General features: G+C 34.4%; 1 non-coding gene across 1 annotated transcript; it reads right to left on the reverse strand.

Moving 5' to 3' along the window:
- Window positions 1-4,957: 4,957 nt before the first annotated feature.
- Window positions 4,958-5,064, reverse strand: LOC128040020 (small nucleolar RNA R71). The gene has a single exon (XR_008194680.1). It is a non-coding gene; the product is annotated as a small nucleolar RNA R71 (small nucleolar RNA).
- Between the last annotated feature and the right edge of the window lie 19,171 nt (window positions 5,065-24,235).

The following is a 24,235-nucleotide window of genomic DNA, read 5'->3' on the forward strand; positions in this document are numbered from 1 at the left end:
CTTCTTCTCATCAAATTTCCTCAAGTTCCTGAATATGTAATTTTCAACACTTACTTGCAATGTCGAATTCCATGTTGCATTGCTTACCAGCCCAAAATAGCTTGTGTTCTAATTCTATAGGAACATGATACATTTACCAAATATAAGTTGGTAAGGAGACATACCTATGGGTCCCTTACAAGTTGTGCGGTACGCCCACAGTGCATAATTTAATTGCAAAATCCAATATTTTCTATCTAGCTTAATGATTTTTCCAGAATCAATTTTATTTCTCAATTTGACACTTCCATTTGACCGTTTGATTGAGGGTGATAAGCCATAGCAATTGGTTGTACTACCCCATATTTTTTCAAAAGTGCATCGATTACCTTATTGCAGAAATGCGTTCCTCAATCGCAGATCAACGCATTTGGTGTGCCAAATCTGGAAAAACTAGAATTTTTTAAAAATCCTACTACAATTTTAGCACCATTACGACAGGGTTGTCCCAAACATAGTATCGCGATTCTCGTTTAATCTTATCCTTTTTGGATCGTGATAAATTAGAAGAATGATACATGTAGCAAGATAGTTTACCATGTCTGCGTACTAAGGAAAAATTATTTATGCAGAAAGTAAACATTCATATGGGAAATCGTCTTTAAGAGGAGTGACATATTTTGATAAGGGTATTTGGCTCAAATGGTCAGCTACCAAATTCTCGTGTCCTTTATTATCCTTAATCTCGGTATCAAATTCTTGCAGAAGCATAACCAATATAATAAGTCTTGGATTTAGTTCTTTTTTTCTGATCAAATAATTAAGAGCTGCATGGTCAGAGAAAACAACAATTTTAGTTCCTAATACCTATGATCAAAAATTTTCCAAAGGAAATACTATACCTAAATATTCTTTTTTAGTGGTCAAATAGTTGCTTCGGATGGCATCCAAGGTCCTAGATGCGTAAGAGATAACGTGTGGTTCCTTCTTGATTCTTTGCCCAATGACTGATCTTACACTGTGGTAAGATGGGTGCTGAATTAAGTTTGTGTTTGAGTGTATCAAACGCATCCTTACATGATTGATCAAACTCATATTCTTTGTCTTTTTGTAAGAGGTTAAAGAAAAATTCTGCAATCTTTGAAAAATCTTTAATGAGCTGCCGATAAAAACCTTCATGACCAAGAAAAGAACGGATCTCCTTCACATTTGTGGGGTATGGAAGTGAGTTAATAACATTAATTTTTGCCTTATTAACCAAGATTCGTTCAGCAGAAATCATATGGCCTAGAACTAATCCTTTATCAACCATGAAATGAAATTTCTCATAATTTTAAACAAGATTAAAATCTAGGCATGTTTTTAAAATTTTGGCAAGATTTGACAGACACATATCAAAAGATTCACCATACACAGTAAAGTCGTCCATAAATACCTCAATTATTTTCTTGATGTAGTAAAAAAATATACTTACCACACACCTTTGGAATGTGGCTGGTGCATTGGAAAGTCCTAATAACATTCATCTATAGGTGAATGTGCCAAAGGGACACGTAAATGTTATTTTCTCTTGATCATTTAGTGCCACTGGAATCTAGAAAAAACCTAGGTAATCATCAAGACAGCGATAATGAGATTTTTCAGCTGAACATTCTAACATTTGGTCAATAATAGGAAGTGCAAAATGGTCTTTTCTAGTTAAATAATTCAACTTCATGTAACCTATGTAGACTCTCCACCCGTTTTGGCCTCGAGTGGGAACCATTTCACCTGCTGAATTTTCAATTACGGTTACGCCTATTTTCTTCGGCAAGACATGAATTGGGTTGACCCAATTACTATCAGAAATGGGATATATCATCCTGGCGTCAAGTAATTTTTGAATTTCTTTTCTTACAATTTCCATCATTGGTGGATTGGGACACCTTTGAGTCTATCTTTTGGGAACCGCATTCTCTATAAATGGAATTTTGTGCGTACAAGTTGAAGGACTCAAACCTTTAAGGTCGACAATCGTCCATCCGATCATCCCTTCATAATTTTAAGAACTTACACCAAATTTTCTTCTTCTAACTTCTAAAGTTTACTTGAGATTATTACTGACAATGTATTTTTTTTCGCCCAAGAAGGCATACTTTAGATGTTCAGGTAATGGTTTGAGATCCAACTCCGAGGCCTGCAAAATAGATGGTAAAAGTTTAGTTTGCGAATGAGATAATTCAAAGGTTTTATCTAGGTTTCTTTGAAATTGTGATGCCTCCATATAAGCAACTGTTTCGTGAACTGACTCTTCGATCGTTATCCATTCCTCTAGTTATTTCATAGTGCCAAAATCTAAATTTCTGCAAAGAACAATCAGTAACTCATCTTCATCATGATATTCAAAATGTAGTTCAGTTAAAGGTTCAATTATTTCAACATTAGGCACATTACTAAACATGCTGGGATTGCTCATGGCCTTATGAACGTTAAATTTCACTGCTTCTTGGAAATACAAAAATATATAGACCTTTTCACCACCTTTTGAGCTCTAATTCGTACAGTTTCATTGTAATTTTTGTCGAAATTCATACTTTAATTATATAATAATTAATTTTAACTTAAATTATGAACATATTGAATTTTAATTATTTTTATAATAAATTTACACAAATTAGGTTTATTTTCGACAGTTTTGCAGAAGGGGGAAATTTGGCTCGATAGACACCTCGAGAGGCTTGAATCGTTAGGGCAATGTTGTGCATCAAGTGATCAAGAGCAAGGCTAATAATATTGTTCAACATGGACGGTCCAAAAATATGTATTAAAAATATTTTATAATTAATTTTGATCGAAAATTAATTGAGTTAAAAAATTTAATTATAAGCCTAAAGATGAAGGAAGGTCTAATTGTGTTAAGTAAAGAAGACTGATCCACTTAGCAAATAGGGCAGCCCAAACTGTCCATAGATCTAACCCAATTAGCTAATTTTAGCTGATTTCCACACTTGCAAAAAAACCCTTGAAGTTTCCTTAAAATCCTATTGAAACCCCTCTACTTTTCGCGTCTTAAAACTTTTGCCCCTAGCTTAAGAAAGCAAGTTTGAGCCATTCAAACTTGCACCATTTGTGGTCGACCAAGGGAAATTTATTTTCTATTTTTAGTAGCCATTCTCACCTATAAATATCCCTCTTCCCTTCCTCATTCAACACACCGTCATTCCCACACATCTCTCTCTTTCACTCACTTTCTTTCTTCCATTCCCTTTCTTATTTTCTCATGTCCCTTGTCAATTTCCCTCTTGAAAAAAAGCCTTCTTCCACCTTGGAATAGCAACATTCAATTATTCGTAGAGGCCTTGGTTCAACAAAGTGAGTAGAAAAGAAGAGGAGCACACTAGTCTGGCTTTAGAGAAATTATAGATTTTCTTCTTGGTTCCCTTCTCTTTAATTTTTTTAATTATGTTTAATTATGAATATGAATAATTGTTGTGTTGTTTTTCTTATTCTAATTAAAATGGTTTAAATTAATTCATGTTAGATTGATTGCATTCTGTCCGCTTGAATTATTAAAATCATTTTTGTGTTGTTATAGCCCTTGGTGAATTGTTCAATTAAATAAAACCAGGTTTATGTTATACTTGCATTATAAAATGTAAGGTGACAAATGAATTAATTATTAAATGTATTGAAATTATAATTAATTGACACAATATTTAATTGGTGCTTGTTTAATCTTCTAAGGTAGTGAAGGTTAAATTAGTGACTAGATTAAATTGTACATTAGCCTTGCATAACTTGCAAGATTATTGTGATTAAACTAATTCAATATAGAAATATATTGTTACCTCACTTAATCTTATATGTTCTTATGAAGATTGGTTAATTGTTTGAATTGACATTGAAAACTGCTCAAGAGATTGGTTAACTTAGTAAGTATGTATTTGCAGAGTTAACAATTACCAAGTTGCCGTGAAAATATTCATAACAACATGAACATGGGTTTAGTAATTCTAAGTTAAAGAATTTAATTGATATAGCACAATCATGTCATATTAATTAAACTCATCTTTTTGAAATTGTTCATTGAAATTTTTATTTTTATTTTATTTCACTTAGTTAATTTTTAGTTTTTAAATCACTTCTTTAAAACAACATATTTTTCCCATCAGCAAAGTGTTTGATTTACATTTCATAAATATTTTTCTTTCATAATCCCTGTGGTATGATAACTCGACATTTACTTGTCCCTTTATTACTTGTTGCGATTGTGTACACTTGCACATTTTCGTCGTTCCAAGTTTTTGACACCGTTGGCGGGGACTGTTTTAAAACACTTTATTTGTGAAATTGTTAATTTGTCATTTTGGTCTATTTTTTCTGTTAGATTTTTATTCCAATACTTTTATTGTATTTTATTTAGTGTGTGTTTGTTTCAGGTGTTTATGAGTATTGACCAAATTATTAACTGACTCATCGTAGACTCTGAAATTGAAAGGACTTTCAGACAAAGGAGAAGATAAGCGAACCAAGGATGGACCGAAGAGATGAATTTCAAAAATCAAAATCAAAATATAGGAAGAGCATTCACTTATAATACTCACAATCCGATCATTGTTGCCGATGACAGAAACTATGTCATTCGACCATATGCCATTTCCCTATTTAACGAGTTCAATCCGAGTATTGTGAGACCCAAAATTGAGGCATCACAATTCAAAATAAAGCCAGTCATGTTCCAAATATTACAAAACATCGGCCAATTTAGTGGGATGCCTACTGAAGATCCACATCTTCATCTTCGACTATTTATGGAAGTGTGCGTCTCATTCAAAATGATTGAGGTGAGCGATGACGCCTTGAGACTGAAATTATTTTCATACTTCTGAAGAGATAGAGCACGAGCGTGGTTGAACTCTCTAACATCTGGTTCCATACTACATGACAAGAGTTGGTTGAACGTTTCTTAATGAAATACTTTCCTCCATCACTGAACTCCAAGCTCTGGCATGAAATCACTTCATTTCAGCAACTTGACGGAGAACCTTTATATGAGGCAAGGGAACGATTCAATGAGTTATTACAAAAGTGCCCTCACCATGGTATTCCTTATAGATTTCAAATGGAGACTTCCTATATTGGTCTTAACGATCATACTAGAATGATAGTGGATGCTTCGGCAAATGGAGCCCTTCTTTCTAAGTTTCACAACGAAGCTGACGAGGTTATTGAAAGAATTTTTAGCAATAACTATCATTGGCCAACCAATCGAACAACCTCAGGAAGAAAAATAGCAGGAATAAATGAAGTTGATGTGCTTACTTCTTTGATATGCCAGGTATACTCTTTGTCTTCTATGCTTAATAACATAATTGTTAATGGTTTCTTTGTCTTCTATGCTTAATAACATAATTGTTAATGGTTTTAATGGTAATCTGACAGGTTAGCAGTCAAACCAGTTTGAGAATATTTCTTGTGAATACTGTGGAGATGACCATTTCGTTGAAAATTTCCCTTCGAATCTACAGTCGCAGTATTACATGGGAAACTAGAGTTGGAATGGTCCACAATCAAATTCTTACAACTCTTCATGGCAGTATCATACAAATTTTCCATGGAGTAATTAATGGAATGAACCTAGCAACTCTTCTATGCCATCTAGACCAAATTATCTACCGAAATATTCTTAACAAGTGCAACAACCCCTACAAATTGAATCTTTAAGTAATCTTGAGAATTTGCTAAAGGTGTACATAGCGAAGAATGATGAGCTAATCCAAAGCCAAGCAGCAACATTGAAGAATTTAGGAAACCAAGTGGGGTAGCTAGCTAATGAGCTCAGAAGCAAACCCCAAGGAATTTGGCTGAGCGACACAAAAAAGTAAAGAATTTTGGGCAAACAAGATTGCAAAGTAGTCACTTTGCCAGGTGGAAAGACATTGGAGCCCTAGGCGGTTGAGGTTCAAGATGAGCCTAGCTTAAGACAAAGAGGAAGTTCAATCGGGTGTTGAAACTCCTGTTTCACAGAAGTCAGATACGGTGATCCTTGATGAGGTAAACTCTAAACTAGTTAGTTCTGATTATCAAACACCCTTGTCAAATGCAAAAAAAATTCCACAGAAGAGTTGTCTAGTTAAAGCTAAGATTTCACCATTGCCATATCCTCAACAATTCTAGAAACAACAAAAGGATACTCAGTTCAAACAAATATTTATTGATGAGGTGACTTTTAATGAGTTCTATGCTGCTAAATCCCCAGATGTAGTGGAAGATTGCTTTGCTATTTCTAAGATGAAATCGCTGGCTTCTACAAAATTGTAGCTCAATTCTTTAGATGATTTGTTACAACATATTCTGCTAGCGGATTTGCCAAATTGATGACAAAGAGAAGGAATGTTTGACTTTATTAGAAGATGAAATGAAGGGATTCACTCAGGAAGTTCCACTGGAATCATTAGAGTTAATATCTCGAGAGTACACATAACCAAAAGCATTGATTGAAGTGCCAGTTGAATTGGAACTGAAGATTTTGCCTCCTTATTTGAAATATGATTAGTGGGGTCTATCTTCGACTTTACCTATCATGGTTTCAATTAAGTTCACCAAGAATCAAGAAGAAGAGTCACTTGAGGTTTTGGAAATGCACAAGAACGGTATTGGATGGATTATTCCAGATACTTGAGTCGCAAGTCAGCGGATTTGCATGGATTACAAGAAGTTAAACAAGGCCACCAGAAAATATCATTTTAAGTTTTCTTTCCCAAAACAAATGTTGGAAAAATTTGCTTGGCAAGAGAATGATTACTTCCTAAATGAGTATGGTTGGTATGATAGATGACCCTTTGACATTGTCTTGGTTAGTGATGATTCCGAATAAATTGGAGAGAGTTCTCTTAACTTTCTCTATCTTTATTTTATATTTTAGTTTTTTTTCTCTTATTTGAATAAAATGGTAGACTTAGATAAAATTTTCTTTGGGTCATTACATTAATTAAAATTCTGTCTAGGAGATTGGGACTTAAGCAGGACCATTTGTGACCCCTCCAATCTGTCCTGGGAGTTCAATTTAATGTAAATTTTCAAAAAAAATATTTTTCTAAGTAGCCCGAAGAACTTAAGTATTTTTTTTTTTAAATAAAGGGCCAACTTTTAAGCGCACCAAAACTATCCTTAAAATCGTTATCCCCCCAACTTTAAACCTTACCCTCAGCTACTTACCCACCTACCCAAAACTGAAACCACCCTTAACATATTTTTTAAGCCCGACGCCGAGAGTCCCTTCATCTAGCACCATTTCATGAAGTGAGCAGTTTGATATAATGGCTATGTTACAACACATGCAGTTGCAGTAACAGGCTTACTGCAGAAACTTCAATGTCGAGGATGGAACGAGGCGATTGTATTTAGAGGGGACTACAAATAAATAAAAAGAGGGGATATTGTTTTTACTTTATTTTACTTTTTAGGATATTTTAAGTTTTTAGTTTTAAAATCTTTTAGGAATTTATTTCTCGTATAATAAAATAGGAGGTTAAAATCAGTAATAAAATTGAATAATTTACAAAATAATAAGTGTGGCAATAGATATGTACATGTCTGGGATTAGATCTGACAAGAAAGCTTATCGACTATTTAACATCACAATAATAAAGTGCAAGCGTACACTGTCGATGCAAGTATAGTAGACAGATGTGAGTCTATCAGATATCAATCCCACAGAGATGGGTGTCTTTTGTCTATTAATGTTAGTGAAATAACTTGATAATAGCAAGATAAATTTTGAGGATAGTTGTCAATGCAATAACTTGAGAGCAATAAAATAAAATATGATAATGATAAACTGGGATCCCCAACATGAATCTTCAGCAGAATACTAAGTGCTCACAAGGTATAAAGTATGGGTGATTGTCTATGCAATAAAATTCAATGTATATCTTACTCAGCGTTACTCTATTTAATCTCAGACTTAACCATGCATATTAACCTCACCTTCCGATGATGGAAATATGGCACTATTAAGAACAAGTGGACTAAATTCCTTTAATCCTCACTCAGCTTCCATTGTAATGCTTGTTGGCTCAAATTGTCACTGAACTTTCCAGTGTCAGTGACTGCAATAACACTTCTGTGTTAAAAACATTCAAACCCTAAGATTAAATAATAAAAGCAAGATTAAATAAAAGAAAAATTCACCAAGGATTCATTAATACTTCCATACAATAAAAAATCAGAGACTAATCACCAGCATTTAGAAAGAAATAAGAAAGAACCGAATGGAGAATACTATCCCTAGACAACTCGACTAAATGTCTCTATTCCCTCTTGTCGCACACTTAGGTCTCCTCGTTAGGAGCTAGTCTGCATTTAGTTTTCACATTGGCTCACCCGTGAGAGGTTTAAGATGCCATGGCTGTAAGCTCCAAGGTCGGATGATAAAGATGACGATGGAGAGAAAAAAACTCAAGAAAGCCCATTTTTCTTCTCATGTCCACATTTTCTGTCCTCCCCCACAATACATGTGTCCTTTCCCTAAAATTATTCTGTCCTTGTTAGTACAAGTTGGTTATACCAGACTGGACAGGTCACGTAATTTTGGTTCTTTTTTGGATAGCTATCAGGTGCAGTGAAAATTTTGAATGTAATTTGGAATGAACCCATGCAGCAACATTGCGGACATCTGTCAGGTGCGGCGACAATTCTGGACACAATCTGGAATTAACTCATGCAGTGAAATTAAAGCAAAAAGATAGAAAAATTAAGGATAAAATAGGCTAGGATTCACTGAGTTATAAAATGCAATTTACTAAACTGAAAATGCTGAAATGTATGCTAAGGATAACTAAATGGGACCAATTTAACCATTAAGTAGGGGGAAAAATTATGTTCTTGCTAGTGCTATCACACCCCCAAACTTGAGTTTTTATTTATCCTCAAGTAAAATAGAAACTAGCAAGGCTACGAAAAATTTTACTAAGGCAAATAATTATTCTCGCAACTTGAACCCTCTAAATTCCCAATGGATGAATCACATTCAGATGAAAGAATATTGCATCAACAATTCATAAGCATGAATGAATAAGGTTGCAACTTCATCAATGCTAGCATCATGCTTCAAACCCAAAGTTCTATCACCATTACAACATTTATTGTATAATACTAAGTATTTATATACATTTTTTTTGGAATAAGGGATATCGTTGCATACTGTACCCTTGTTCCTGAGAAGTAATAATAGGGTGCAACAAATCCCTGGTGAGTACGTAATTGTGCCGACACACACTCATGCAGTGACAGCCTTTGGCCAAATTGAATTTTCTAACGTTTGTATTGGAGTGTTCCCTTTTTAACATTCTATACTACACCCACTTTGGAGTGTCTCTACGTTATAACTATATATACATATATAAGCAGCTATACAAAGCAGATTCATTCAAGATTTAAAGAAGGATAACAATCATCCATTACTAATGCAATCTAATCCATTCATCAAAGAATTAAAGCTACAACCTTCTGTCAAATTTATCCAAGTCATTCATTTCTAATTTACATGATTCAAGAATTAAGCATCGAATGTAACAAAAATTTTTTAAACAATTATCATTAACTATAATTAAACCTTGCATGCTTCATTTCCGAAAACAAAAATTTTAAAATGTAGGTGCATTTCCAAGCCCCATGTGCATTCCCTCAAACATAATGTATGCATTGTCCCCAATACACTAATAGTAAAATGTAATGACAATGAAAATGCAATGACAATGTATACTTATCAAAACAAAACCTACAGCTCCATGTAATGCATGAATACTATAACTAAACCTTAAAACAAACCACTCAGTTATCCACAACTGTTGATGTTGCTGCATGATGTTTCTTTCTCCTCATTTTCTTCTCCTTCTTCCTTCAATTTTTATCCTTGGACCATTTCCTTTTTCTTTTCTTTGGGCTTTGCATAGTCGTCAGATTACTCCTCAGTTCCTAGCTCAGTCCCGACATCATCGGCTACTGTTTGTGTAGGATAGGCTACTTGGAGTGGTCCAATGTAGACTATTATTGCCTATAAATTGCATTGCTCCTCACTGGTGACCTCAACAACTTCCACCGGTCTCGCTCCAGTTCGCTCCAAATTATCAATATTTGCACCCATAGACTTGGGTGCAGTGACAACCTTCTTAAAAAAATCTTCTTCTTCTTTTTCTTTCTTATTTTTAGCAAGTTTCTCTTCTACAACAACTTCTGCTTCTGTAGTATCAACTTCCTTCTCAACAATAGTGTCTTCTTGATCAGCAAAAATATCATCCTCAAACAAGCTATCAATCTTTTGCAAGCACTCTTCGGTGTCATTGGATTCCTCTTCTTCCTCATTATCAGAGACTTGCACAATGGATTGGAATGCCATCGGTCTATCTCGGTCTTCTAAGTTGTCATCCGAGGAAGAGAGGTCATAATTGTGAATGAATTATGGAAACAGAGGGAATTCTGGTAGTAGGGATGGGCTCAGTTGGCCTAATGTGGCTACAATAGAACTGTTCCAGGCTCTAGTATAATCATAAAAAAAATTCTGGGATCTCTCCATATCTTCTCCTATAGCAACAAGCTTGACCTGCCTGTTGTTGATGGAATTTACCATTTTTTCAACATCCTTCAGTTTGCCTCATAAAGATGTCACTGCATTTAGGTTAGTTCTTTTGCTGTCAGCTTTAGTTTTGCCCTTTCTTGTCTTGCTGGTCTCTTCCTCCATCAGTATCGGCGTGTCCCTTACCTCGAGTCATTCTTTCTACAAAGGCTTCATTGATTGGGCCCTTATTTTCCAAGATTTCATCACCAGCATGGGGCACGATTCCTCTTTACTGGCACAATAACATCACTAGCAATGGGAAAACTAAGATCCCAGTCTGCCTTGTGGTGCAGTCGGCTATTTCTTGGTGAAGTATAACGCCTACATCAATTTTTCAGCCCTTGACGATAGAATGTATCAGACACATTCTGTCTAGGGTGACTATGGTGTTGTGAGTGGAGGGCTTTAGTCTACAATTGACAAAGTAAAACCAAAATTTACCTTACAGCATTAGGAAGCGACGGTGTATCGTATAGTTCTTTTGATGGGAACTATCCAAACTACTCCCTTGACACACAAGTCTCTCACCAACAGGTCTCATTTTTCATCTCTGATGTCATCTATGAACTCAGAGTGTTCGTCGACATTGACCTTGGTATTGTACAGCTTGTTGATGTTTACAGCGTCCCATGGTATTAAACCTTCTCGAATGAAAATAAACTCTAACTCTTGATCATAGAGATTGGCATAGAACTCACGCACTAGTAAAGGTGAGTAACTTCCAGGATGGTTACAAAAAGCTTCCCACTTTAACTTTGAGATGGTTTTGGAGACTTGTTTACCCAAATCTTGTTGTGGCGAAAGAGAAATGCCCTGCTTGAGATGAAAGTTGCGCTTCAATATGTTGTTGCGAAATTGTTGCTTTGTCGCTTTATTCAAAAAGACTATTGGCTCATTTTTCTACACTAGCCTGGGGGATTTTGATTCACGAACTATGGTAGCAGAGAATGCATGTTCCCCAGTAGATTTGGTGGCTTTCTTGATCGAGCGTCTTGTTTTTTCCATCTTTTATTGAGTGAAAATGGTTTAAAGGTAAAAAGATAAGATCTTTAGAAGAGAAAAGAAATAAAAATGGTTTCTTGAATGCGTTACAGTCGGTACAATGAGGGAGAATTTATAGTGAGCGAAAGAGGAAGATGGAAAGGCATGTTGTTTTGTGGAGAGATATAGGGAAGAGTTGTGTCCAATAAAAATTGTGGCCACTTATGAGGATCAAATGGCTGAGTGAATTTTGATCCAACGGTGGAATTTGACTTTTTATAAATTTTGAGGAGCTATAAATGGTAGTTTAGACGTATGGAATGTGCTAACAGTAAAACTTCAATGCACTGGCAATGGTACCTAATTATTCTACAAAAAAGAAGGAAAAAAACTTGACTAAAACATAAATAAAATAAAATAAACTACAATCACGGAGTACTAATTAAAAATTAAAACTTTTCGACCAATTTAATGGTCTTTGCCTGCATTTGATCATTGTTGCCAAAATAGTGTTTCAACCTCTATCCATTTACTTTGAACTAGTGCCCATCACATAAATCATGAATTGTGACTTCACAATGAGGAATACGGTGACAACTTCAAAAGGTCCAGACCAACATGAACGCAATTTACTTGGTCGTAATTTGAGTCGAGAATTGAATAAAAAAACCTGTTGACCTGCGATAAATTGTCGTTGTAAAATAATCTTATCATGTCATCGTTTGGTCTTTCCCTTGTAAATTGAAGAAATTTCATAAGCATTTCTCCTATTCTCCTCTAGATCAGTGATATCCAACAATATTTTCTTTCCAGCCGCTTCATAATCCATGTTCACTTGCTTAATTGCCCACATTGCTTTGTGTTCCAGTTCGACTGGCGAAAGACATGCTTTCCCAAAAACTAATTGATACGGTGACATCCTTAAAGTAGTTTTGTATGTTGTCCGCAATGCCCATAAAACGTCATCTAATCAAAAAGACCAATCTTTCCTTGAAGGGTTTACAACCTTCTCAAGAATGTTCTTAATTTGTTGATTTGATACTTTGGCTTGTCCATTGGTTTGCAGATGATAAGTAGTAGCCATTCTATGATTAACTCCATATCTCTTCAGTGCAGTCGCCACTTGGTTGCAATGAACGTGTGTACCCTAATCACTAATCAATTCCTTTGGTGTACCAACTCAGGTGAGTATATGCTTGTGAAAAATTTTAGCACTGTCTTTATATCATCCTTTGGGACTGTAATAGCTTCCACCCACTTTGAGATGTAGTCAACAACTATTAATATATACAGATTTCCAAATGAACTTGGAAACGGTACCATAAAATCCATACTCTAAACATCAAATAGTTCAACCTCCATAATTAGCTCTTGTAACATTTCATTCCGTCGGGATATAGAACTGGTGCACTGACACCTATCACATTGATTCACAAAATTGTGGGCGTCTTTGAATAATGTTGGCTAGTAGAATCCTGATTGGAGAACTTTAGCAGCAATTATCATACCATTTAAATGACCTCCATAAGGAGCATTACGAAAATCCTTTAGGATTGAAAGCATCTCTTCTTCCGGAACACAACGTCGAATAATGTTGGCATTCCATACCTTGAATAAATACGGCTCATCACGAAAAAATCTTTCTTTTTTATGGCTTGTGACAGCCAATGGGAGGTTTCCACACACGAGATAATTAACAAAATGTACATGCCAAGGGGTTGTATCTATAACAAATAACTTCTCATCTAGGAATGCGTCGACAATTTGAAGTATGTTTCCGTCTTCGCTGCCAACTTCCAATCGAGATAGATGGTCTGCAACTTGATTTTCTAAACCCTTACGGTCTTTTATCTCGAACTCAAATTCTTGCAATAGTAATATTAAGCTGTAACGCGTAGGTTTGTGCAAGTGTACACAGTCCTTATCAAGTAATAAGTAAGTATCGAGTTATCGTCTCCACAGGGATTGTATTTGTGATAAGTCACTTAATTTGGTAAATTATATTAACAATTTGGTAAATAAAAGCACAATATAATTGAGAAGTGGTGATTAAAATATATTAGACAAAATGCAATGATCCCTAATGCAAATTATCCTAAGCATGCCAGCTATATGAATGAAATATTTAGTAAAATTAAACACAATTTGCAACAATTATAACATAAATAAACTAGGACAATTAGTTTAATTAAACTCAATTTATTATCAAAATGCTTAATAACATTCAAAAAAACATTCCATGGCAACTCGATCTTTCATGAGTTTGGAAACCACATTAGGTCCTTTCGAAATCCTTTACTTAGTAAATACGCATTTTACTGACCCTTATTTACTAAGAGTTTCTTAGCATTCGTGTGAGGTAACAGGGACGTGTCAGGTTTGAAATAATTTAATCACACAAATCTAAAAACTATACAGATAGTAGAGCTTGGTCAGTGTTGTTATGCAACCTTCAATTTAATCGGGTCATGATCTAAATTGAGTATGCACATTTCAATTAAGTGTCCATTAGCCATCGTCTGGTCAGGATCCGTCAGCTAATTCAGGTGCATTTCAATCACATATGAACGAAATATAAACTTGATTTTAATTGAAAACATGATCGATTGAGGCACAAACATTATAAGCATGAATCAAATAAATATTATTTAATCAAAGCAATCATCCTAGCTTAAATAAAATTAAGCTAACATTGTTGTAAACAAGAACAAAGAACACATAGAAAACATCTTTATATTAAATTAAAGAAAAGGAAGATTAAACCCAATTCAAAGTGGCTGTCACCCAAGACTCTGACTGACGAGGCTCCTTCATTCCTTTACTTTGCTCCTTTGCTGATGGCTCTCCAAGGTGGCCGGCCAAGTTTTCTTTAAGAGGCTTAATTGCTAAAATCTCTATGAAGAGATGAGGCTAGGCATAGGAATGGAAAAGGCTAAGAGAATTTGGAGAAAAGAGAGAATGATGAATAATGAGAATGAATGAGGAATGATTGAGGGATGCTTGAGGGATGATGAATGAATGAATGAGAGGGTCTTATTTATAGGTGAGGAGAGGGGGTTAGTTTGCTAAAAATAGCGGATGTTAACCTCTTCAAACCTCCTCAAATTGTGGTCGGCCATGCTTAGTGGCTTTTGACTTGATTTTTTTGCTTGATTTTTAAGCAATTTTGGATGCCACACAACTCAGGACAGAGACTCGATCAATCGTAAATCTTCGGGGAAATCTCTAATTTCTTCAACACTGCAAGGACCTTGTGTAATTAAACCAAAGAATGGTTTAAATAGACAACCATGTGTAGCCAAATATTAGGTTGACTCGGTCTCCAATTTGGACGGTTTTGTAATCTAGCAAAGCTATCAGACCTATCTAGAATAAATCAACAACTTAGAGGACCAAAGAATAAAATTTATCCAATTTAATTAATTAATTAAAACCCAAATTGTTAATGAAATATTTTAAAATGAATTATTAAATATAATTTTATATTTTATTATTTAATTTAATCATGCATAGCCCACTTTATGTGTTAACAAATATAATATATTCAAATTAATATAAAATAAGCCATTTATTACATGAAAACTATATAATAAAGCATAAAATCACATTTTAATAATTTCTATGTCGTAATTTCATATTTTCACATATTTCATTAATTTATTAGACAATTACTTAGTTTTAACAACGAATTTATGTAAAAAGGTGATAAATTACATAGGAAAAATCCTATATATTTTTCCGTTTACACCAGCGTATCAGTCTTGGTTTGACATCCTTTTTCACAAAGAGATATCTCAACACCGAATGATCAGTGAATAAGTAACCCTAGCGCCAACAAGATATGAACGAAACTTGTCAAAAGCAAAGATTACAACCAACAATTCTTTCTCTGTGGTGGTATAATTGAGTTGAGCCTCTGTAAGAGTTTTTTTAGCATAATAGATGGCATGAAATATTTTTCCCTGTTGTTGTCCTAGCACTGCACCTACAGCAAAGTCACTTGCATAGCACATAACTTCAAAAGGTTGAGTCCAATCAGATGCAACAACAATGGGTGCATTCACTAGCTTCTATTTTAATTGAATAAAGGCATCAAGACATGCATCGTCAAAGAAGAATTTTCGATTCTGCTCCAGCAATTTTCAAAAAATCTCTAATAAACCGTCGGTGAAAACCTGCATGTCCCAAAAAACTTTGAATACCTTAACTTTGTCTACTTGAATGCCTTGACTAGAGATGCGGTGTCCTAACACAATGCCTTTAGTTTCCATGAAATGACATTTTTCCAAATTTAGGACATGAAGCGTGTCCTCACATCGCTTTAGTACTTTATCCAAATTGTCAGCGCAATGATCAAAATCATTCCCACAGACTAAGAAATCATCCATAAACACCTCTAAAGAGTCTTCGATCATATCTGAGAATATTGCCATCATGCACTTTTGAAATGTGGCTGGTGCGTTGCAATGACCAAAAGGCACACAGCGAAAAGTGAAAGTACCAAAAGGGCAGGTGAAGGTTACTTTCTGCTGATCCTCCGGCGCAACAGCAATTTGATTGTACCCAGAATAGTCTTCTAAAAAGTAATAAAAGGCTTTTCTAGCAAGTCGATCCAGCATTTGGTCGATGAAAGGAAGTGGGAAGTGATTCTTCTTTGTGGCCACATTCAATTTGCGATAATCCGTACAAACTCGCCATCGCGTAGGAATGCGTGTAGGAATTAATTCATCATTATCATTACGAACCACGGTGATGCCACTCTTTTTAGGCACGCATTGCACTGGGCTTACCTAGTTGCTATCAGAAATCGAGAAAATAATTCCAACATTAAGCCATTTTATGATTTCCTTCTTAAGAACTTCCTTCATCTTCTCGTTTAATCTTCTTTGTTGTTTAATCAATTGCTTGCCTTCATTTTCCAACTTGATCTTGTGCATGCAAAAAGAAGGACTAATACCTTTAATATCGGTAATACTCCAAGCAATAACTCGTTTATGTTGCTTGAGAATATGGACCAATTTCTCTTCTTGAGTTGTGCCCAGTGTTGCGAAGACAATAACTGGGAGAGTATTGTGATCACCTAGAAAGACATACTTAAGATTGGGAGGTAGTGGTTTCAATTTCAGAGTAGGAGCTTCTTCAATAGATGGTTTGAAAATTGGGGTTGTTCCATTGGCTAGGCCTAAGGATTCAATCTGCCAAGCATGATTGAGTTCAAGATTATGAGCTTTAACCATGCTATCACAATCGACTAAGAATTCAACATCAAATGTCACTGTAAACTCTTCAAAGACTGTTGTGCTTTGCCATTGAATTTTTCCTCAATTGGACCATGTAGCACATCAACAGTATGGCATTTTTCTTTCTCCTTGCATTGAACAGATTCAAAAACACTGAAGGTGACTTGCTCATCATTAAGTCACATGGTTAGTTCACCTTTAAACACTTCAATTAGAGTTCGGTCGGTGGCTAAAAATTGTCGTTCCAAGATTATGGGAACCTCCTTCTTTGCCTCGCAGTCAAGTATGATAAAATCAGCCAAAAAAATGAATTTATCCACATGAACTATTAAGTCTTTTCTTTGCCCTTCAAGTTGAGCTAAGGATCGTTCGACAAGTTGTAATGTCACTGCAGTAGGTTTTATGTGACCAATTCCCAACTTTCTGAAAGTAGATAGTGGCATTAGGTTAATGCTAGCTCCCAAGTCGCATAAAGCCTTACCCGAATAATGATTGCCAATTGAACATGGGATGGTAAAGCTCCCAGGATCTTTCAATTTAGGGGGTAACTTATTCGTCAAAACAACACTACAGCCTTCTATGAGTGCAATAGTTTCAATATCATTGATTTTTTCTTCTTGGACAAGAGGTCTTTCATAAATTTCCCTTAACTTGGAATTTGTACCAGATCATCTACTAAGAAATGTTGATCTGGAGTTGCTTCAATGTGTCCAAGAACTGCTGATACTGCTTGTCTCTTTCTTCTTGAATCTCTGTGGGAAGGGTAAAGGTAGGGAGATATCTGCTTGCGTCGACACCTTTGATTGCGTCGAAAGTTTCGAAGGTCAGATAGTAAACATATTAGTTACAATTTGTGGAACTTCTTTATTTGATGCATTGACAAATTCTTCAGGTTCAACCTTTTCATCAGTGATCACTTCATCCGTATCTTGAGGTGCTATAGTAGAGTCGATAAATGATTCGCTAGTTTGTTTACCACTCCTAAAAGTGATAGCCTTACAATGGTCTTTCCCCCTCAGACTAGGATTTTTCATGTCACTAGGTAATGAACTTGGTGGTGGAGTACTCAGATTTGAAGCAAGTTGTCCTAACTGTGCCTCCAATGCTCGAATGGAAGATGAATTCCATTGGATGATAGCTTCCGTGCAAGAAATATGCTCTCGCATTAATGCCTAAACAGTTGCTAGCGGGTCAAAAGTAGAAGCTTGAGTGTACAGTTGCTGTCGATGTCCTTGAACATGTTGATTTGGTAGTGAAGAGGGTTGTGGCTCCATCAGATTTTGGGGTGGATGTGTCTGGCCTTATTGTGGATACATATGAGTGTGTTGATTGTAGTTCTACTACTATTGATTGTAATTTCCTTGTATGGGATTATAACTGCCCTGAGTAGATGTATTCCCATATTTAAATATCGCAGCATTTTGTCTAGCATTTTGAGTTCCCCAAAACGGTTGATTGCATGCAGAGTTGTTGGAAGAATTTACATAAAATTTTTTGCGGATGTTACTAATATAACAGGCATTCTCTGTATGTTGCAGACAATCTTCATAGCTATGGTTGTCATTACAAATCTCAAAAGAAAAAGTAGGAACATCAACTTGTGAAGTGACTTGTATAGGTGCAATGCCACTCGTCCCTTACATATTGTTAATCATGTTTGTGATAGAAGAAACTTGAGCACTTAGTGTGTTTATTGCATCCAATTCAATTGCTTCTAGAGTAGTTTTTGCTTGTGCAACTCTAGAGACAGGGTATTGATAATCATTCTGAGCAATTCTATCAAGAATTCTCATAGCATCATTGTAAATACAATCCAATAGAGGACCATTGGTTGATGCATTGACAATATTTCTTGTATGTGAATTCAGCCCATTATAAAAAATCTTAATTTACATTTTTTGTTGAATATCGTGCATGAGACAACGTCAGAGTAAAGTTTTATAATGTTGTGGTGTGAAGATTTTTATCATCCTGCTGATGATAAGGAGTAATATCATTTCGAAGATGAGCATTCATTTTCAGCGGGTTAAATCACAAAACAAACTGTGTTGCTAGTTTATCCTAAGAAGTAATTAATCTGGCAGGTAGTCCAAAACACCAAGTATGCTCTCTTTCCTGTAAGGAATAAGGAAATAATTTCATCTTCAAGGAATCATCAAGAACGCTTGTTGATTAGAGGAAGCACAGATCAATAAAAAGATTTAAGATGTTCACTTGCATCTTTATGTGGCAGTCCAACATATTTTCCATTAGAATTCAGTATTTGAAACATTACTAGCTTGAGTTCAAAATTCCTAGCTTGGATTGTTGGCCTAACAACTCCTGGTTGCAAATCATCCAAGACAAGTACTATAAAATCTCGTATAGTCTTATTTTGTATACGAGATCTTACGACAACAATGGGTTATTAACGTTTTGCTACTAAATCGGGGGTATGGTTGCATTGTTCCCTGGTGGAGCCATATTTCTTTATCCTTGAAGTCTATTTTGAATAGTCCTTTCAATTTATGGATAAAAAACGACAAGAAAGTCTAAATTTCATCGGGTCAAAAAACACCTAAAATGAAGTCAAAGAAATGAAAACAAAGAAAAAGAAACGGTTAGTGAATACTAAATATTATATAAGGAAAATAAATAGCAAAAAACACTCAAAAACAAAAATAAACATCAAACAAACGCCACCCTTGGCAACGGTGCCGAATTCTTGATCAGCTGTTTAATTTCACAGAAATAATGTGCAAGCGTAAACTATCAATGCAAGTATAGTAGATAGATGCGAGTCTGTCGAATATCGATCCCACAGGGATGAGTTTGTTTTGTCTATTAATGTCGGTGCAATAACTTGATAATAACGAGAAAAATTGTGAGGATAGTTGTCGATACAATAACTTGAGAATAATAAAATAAAATATGATAATGATAAATTGGGATCCCCAACATGAATCTTCAGCAGAATATTAAGTGCTCACAAGGTATAAAAGTATAGGTGATTGTCGATGCAATACAATTCAATGTATATCTTACTCAGCATTACTCCTCTATTTAATCTCAGACTTAACCATGAATATTAACCTCACCTTTCGATGATGGCTGTATGGCACTATTAAGAACAAGTGGACTAAATTTCCCTAATCCTCACTCAACTTCCGTTGTAATGCTTGTTGGCTCAAACTAGTATTGCACTTTTTAGTGTCAGTGATTGCAATAACACTTCTGTGTTAAAAAAATTCAAACCCAAAGATTAAACAATAAAAGCAAGATGAAATAAGATAACAATTGACCAATAATTAATCAATACTTCCATACAATCAGAAATTAGAGAGTAATCACCAGCATTTAGAAAGAAATAAGAAAGAATCGAAAGGAGAATACTATCCCTAGAAAACTTGACTAAATCTCTCCATTCCCTTTTGTCGCGCACTTAGGTCTCCTTGTCAGGAGCTACTCTGCCTCTAGTTTTCATATTGGCTCACTTGTAAGAGGCATAAGTTTCCATGGCCGCAAGCACCAAGGTCGAATGATGAAGATGATTATGGAGAGAAAAAAACTCAAGAAGACCCTTTGTTCTTCTCATGTCCACCTTTTATGTCCTCTCCCACAATACAAGTGTCCTTTCCCTAAAATTATTCTGTGCTTTTTTGTACAGGTTGGTTATACCAGATTGGACAACTCATACAATTTTGGTTCTTATCCAGACAGTTGTCAGGTGCGGTAACTATTCTGAACACAATCTGGAATAAACCCATATAGCGACATTGTAGAGATCTGTCAAGTGTTGCTAAAATTCTGGATACAATCTGGAATTAATTCATGCAGTGACAGTATTGCAATAAGATAGCAAAATAAATGATAAAATAGGCTAGGATTCACTGAGTTATAACATGCAATTTACTAGACTGAAAATGCTAAAATGGATGCTAAGGATAACTAAATGGGAATAATTTAACCAATAAGTAGGGGAAAACCTATGTTCTTTCTAGTGCTATCAGAAGAGCTTGGTATTTAAGTAGTCAAACTTGACTCACCTCATTTTTCTGGGATCCTACCTGGTGTACAGTATCTATTCATTCTTATATTTTCATTTTCTCTATTGTTTTAACAATGGGGACATTTTTCATCTTAAGTAGGGGGATCAAAAATTGAAATTGTTTTTTTCAAGATACATTTTCTTATAATTATGATAAGTTATATTTTGCTCAAAGATTGGAATTTTTGTTAGTTATGTGAAAATTTAGTATAAATAAAGTTCTATTATCTCAATGATTGCTATGTTAGCTAAATTAGGACATAAATGTTATTCTTAATAATGTTTGTAAATTATACCATAAAATTTTTAATTCCTTAGGAGAGCTAGACATGCATGAAAGTTTAAGTATCTAGAATTAACTTAGTAATTTCTTGAGGCAAAATCCTAGGAAGCATGAAATTTTGAAAATGACTTAGGCAAACTTTTGTTTGGACTGTTTGAGCCTTTCAAGCCAACCTCAATGAATATTTATCCCTTGAAACCCAAGTTTGAGACTATATGGCCTGATTTTATTTGAACGATTGCAATATTAAGCCATCACTTCTCTCATAATTATCTCTAAATTGTCCCAAACATTTGACTCAGTCTATCCAAAATATTCTCTAAAAATAAGTTTGGGGGAGTTGAAAAGAAGTATCAAATGCTTAAAAAATATTGTAGTACATATAATAATATGCTCGAAAATATAGAAAGAAAAAAAAAGAAAAGAAAGAAAAAAGAACATATGTACTCAAAAGAAATAGATGTACAAAGAGCATGTGTGAACTCAATCGGAAAATGAGTTGGTGAATTTTGAAGGTTTTTATTTCTAAGGTCTGATAGAAGCTGAGTTTAGGGTTTTTAGCCTAAATTTATCTATCTTTTACCTACCCCTAGCCTAGCCACGTTACAACCCATTTAAAAGACCTTCCGATTTAGATTTTTGTGTTGCCTACGTTAGTGGAGAGAAATTGCTAAGTTCAACATATGAAGGCATAAATTAAACTTAATGATTGTAGTTTAGTCTTAAATAAGGAAATAAAAATTAATTGGTAAGAATCAGCATATCTTTATTGAGAAAGCATTTAGTCAATTCTTGTTATCATGATAATAATTGAGAATAATTGGAATAATATGTATACATAAGTTGCATAATTTCAAAATTCTTGTTCTTGAGCATAATTATACTAAACTCATAGTTGTAGGGGAAATCTGTTCTAAAGATATTTTTCAATGGTGATTACAAGCAATTTCTTTTCCAATTTGTGCATTACTCGAGACGAGCAATGGATTAAGTTTGGGGATGTGGAAACACAAAAATATATCAACTTTTTCAGTACACTTTGAGCTCTAATTCGTTCAGTTTCGTAGTAACTTTTGTCGAAATTCCTAATTTAATTATAAAATAATTAATTTTCACTTAAATTATTAAATTATTTAATTTTAATTATTTTTATAATAAATTTATACAAATTTGATTTATTTTCAATAATTTTGCACAAAGGGTGAAAATTGTCTCGGTAGACACCTCGAAAGACTTGAACCGTTGGGCCAATGTTGTGCATCAAGTGATCAAGAGCAAGGCTAATAATATTTTCCAACAATGGAAAGTCCAAAAATATGTATTAAAAATATTTTACAATTCATTTTGATCCAAAATTAACTGGGTTAAAAATTAATTATAAGCTTGAAGATGAAATGAGGGTCAATTGTGTTAAGTAAAGAAGACTGATCCACTTAGCAAATGGGGCAGCCCAAACGGTCCATAGATATGACCCAATCAAATGAGTTTGGTTGATTTTTGCACTTGTAAAACAACTCTTGAAGTTTCCTTAAAATCCAATTTAAGTGCCTCCACTTTTCGTGGCATCAAACTTTGCCCTTAGGTTAAAATAGCAAGTTTGAGCCATTCAAACTTGCACCATTTGTGGCTGGCAAAGGGAAGAGGAGTGGTTGCTATTTATTTTCTATTTTTAGTAGCCATTACCACCAATAAATAATCCTATTTATTTTCTATTTTTAGTAGCCATTACCACCAATAAATACCCCTATTCCCTTCATTATTCAACACACCTTCATTCCCACACATCTCTCTTTCTTTCACTCACTTTCTCTCTTCCATTCCCTTTCTTATTTTCCAATGTCCCTTGTCAATTTCTCTATTGAAAAAGAGCTTTCTTCCACATTGGAATAGTATTATTCAATTATTCATAGAAGCATCGGTTCAACAGAGCGAGCAGAGAAGAAAATGAGCCCTCTAGTCTGGCTTTAGAGAAATCTTAGATTTGCTTTCTAGTTCTATTCTCTTTAATTTTCTTGTTTACGTTGATATTATGAATATGAAAACTTTTTATGTTTTTTTCTTATTCTAATTAAAATGACTTAAATTAATTCATGTTATATTGATTGCATTTTGTCCACTTTAATTACTAAAATCATGTTTGTGTTGTTATAGGCCTTGATGAGTTGTTCAATCAAATAAAACCATGCTTCGTTATACTTGCATTATAAAATGTAAGGTGACGAATGAATTAATTATTAAACATATCACAATTATAATTAATTGACATAGTATTTAATTGGTGCATGTTTAATCTTCCGAGGTAGTGAAGGTTAAAATTAGATCTGATTAAACGGTACCTTAGCCTTGCATAACTTACAAGATTATTGTGATTAAACTGTTTCATTATAGAATTATATTGTTACCTCACTTAATCTTATATGTGCTTATGAAGATTGATTAATTGTTTGAATTGACATTGGAATATGTTCAAGAGATTAGTTAATTTAGTAAGTATGTATTTACAGAGTTAACAATTTACCAAGTTGCCGTGAAAATATTCGTAACAACATTAACATAGGTTTAGTAATTCTAAGTTAAGGAATGTAATTGATCTAGGACAATTATGTCATATTGATTAAAACACATCTTTCTAAATTTGCATTGAAATTTTTATTTTTATTTTAGTTTACTTAGTTAATTTTTAGTTTTTAAATCACTTTTTCAAAACAACATATTTTTCCCATCACCAAAGTGTTTGATTTACATTTCATAAATATTTTTCTTTCACGGTCCCTGTGGGTATGATAACTCGATATTTACTTGTCACATTATTACTTGTTGCGATTGTGTACACTTGTATATATTCGTCACTCCACTTCTCCTTCAAACTCCATTGTGAGTATTCCACTCCGCACATCAATCTTTGTTTGTGTAGTACTAAAAAACGGTCTCCCAAGTAGTGCATCGGAAGAATTAGCCGATCTGTCATCCTTCATGTTTATGATGTAGAAATCTACAGGAAAAATTAATTCATTTACCTTGACAAGAACATCCTCCAACACTCCTTCCTGATACACTAGAGACCTCTCTGCAAGCTAAATGATTGCACCTGTTTCTTTCAAAGGACCCGTGTTTAGTAGTTTATAAAT

Source organism: Gossypium raimondii, chromosome 3, assembly GCF_025698545.1.
Source record: "Gossypium raimondii isolate GPD5lz chromosome 3, ASM2569854v1, whole genome shotgun sequence".
NCBI classification, from domain to species: Eukaryota; Viridiplantae; Streptophyta; class Magnoliopsida; order Malvales; family Malvaceae; genus Gossypium; species Gossypium raimondii.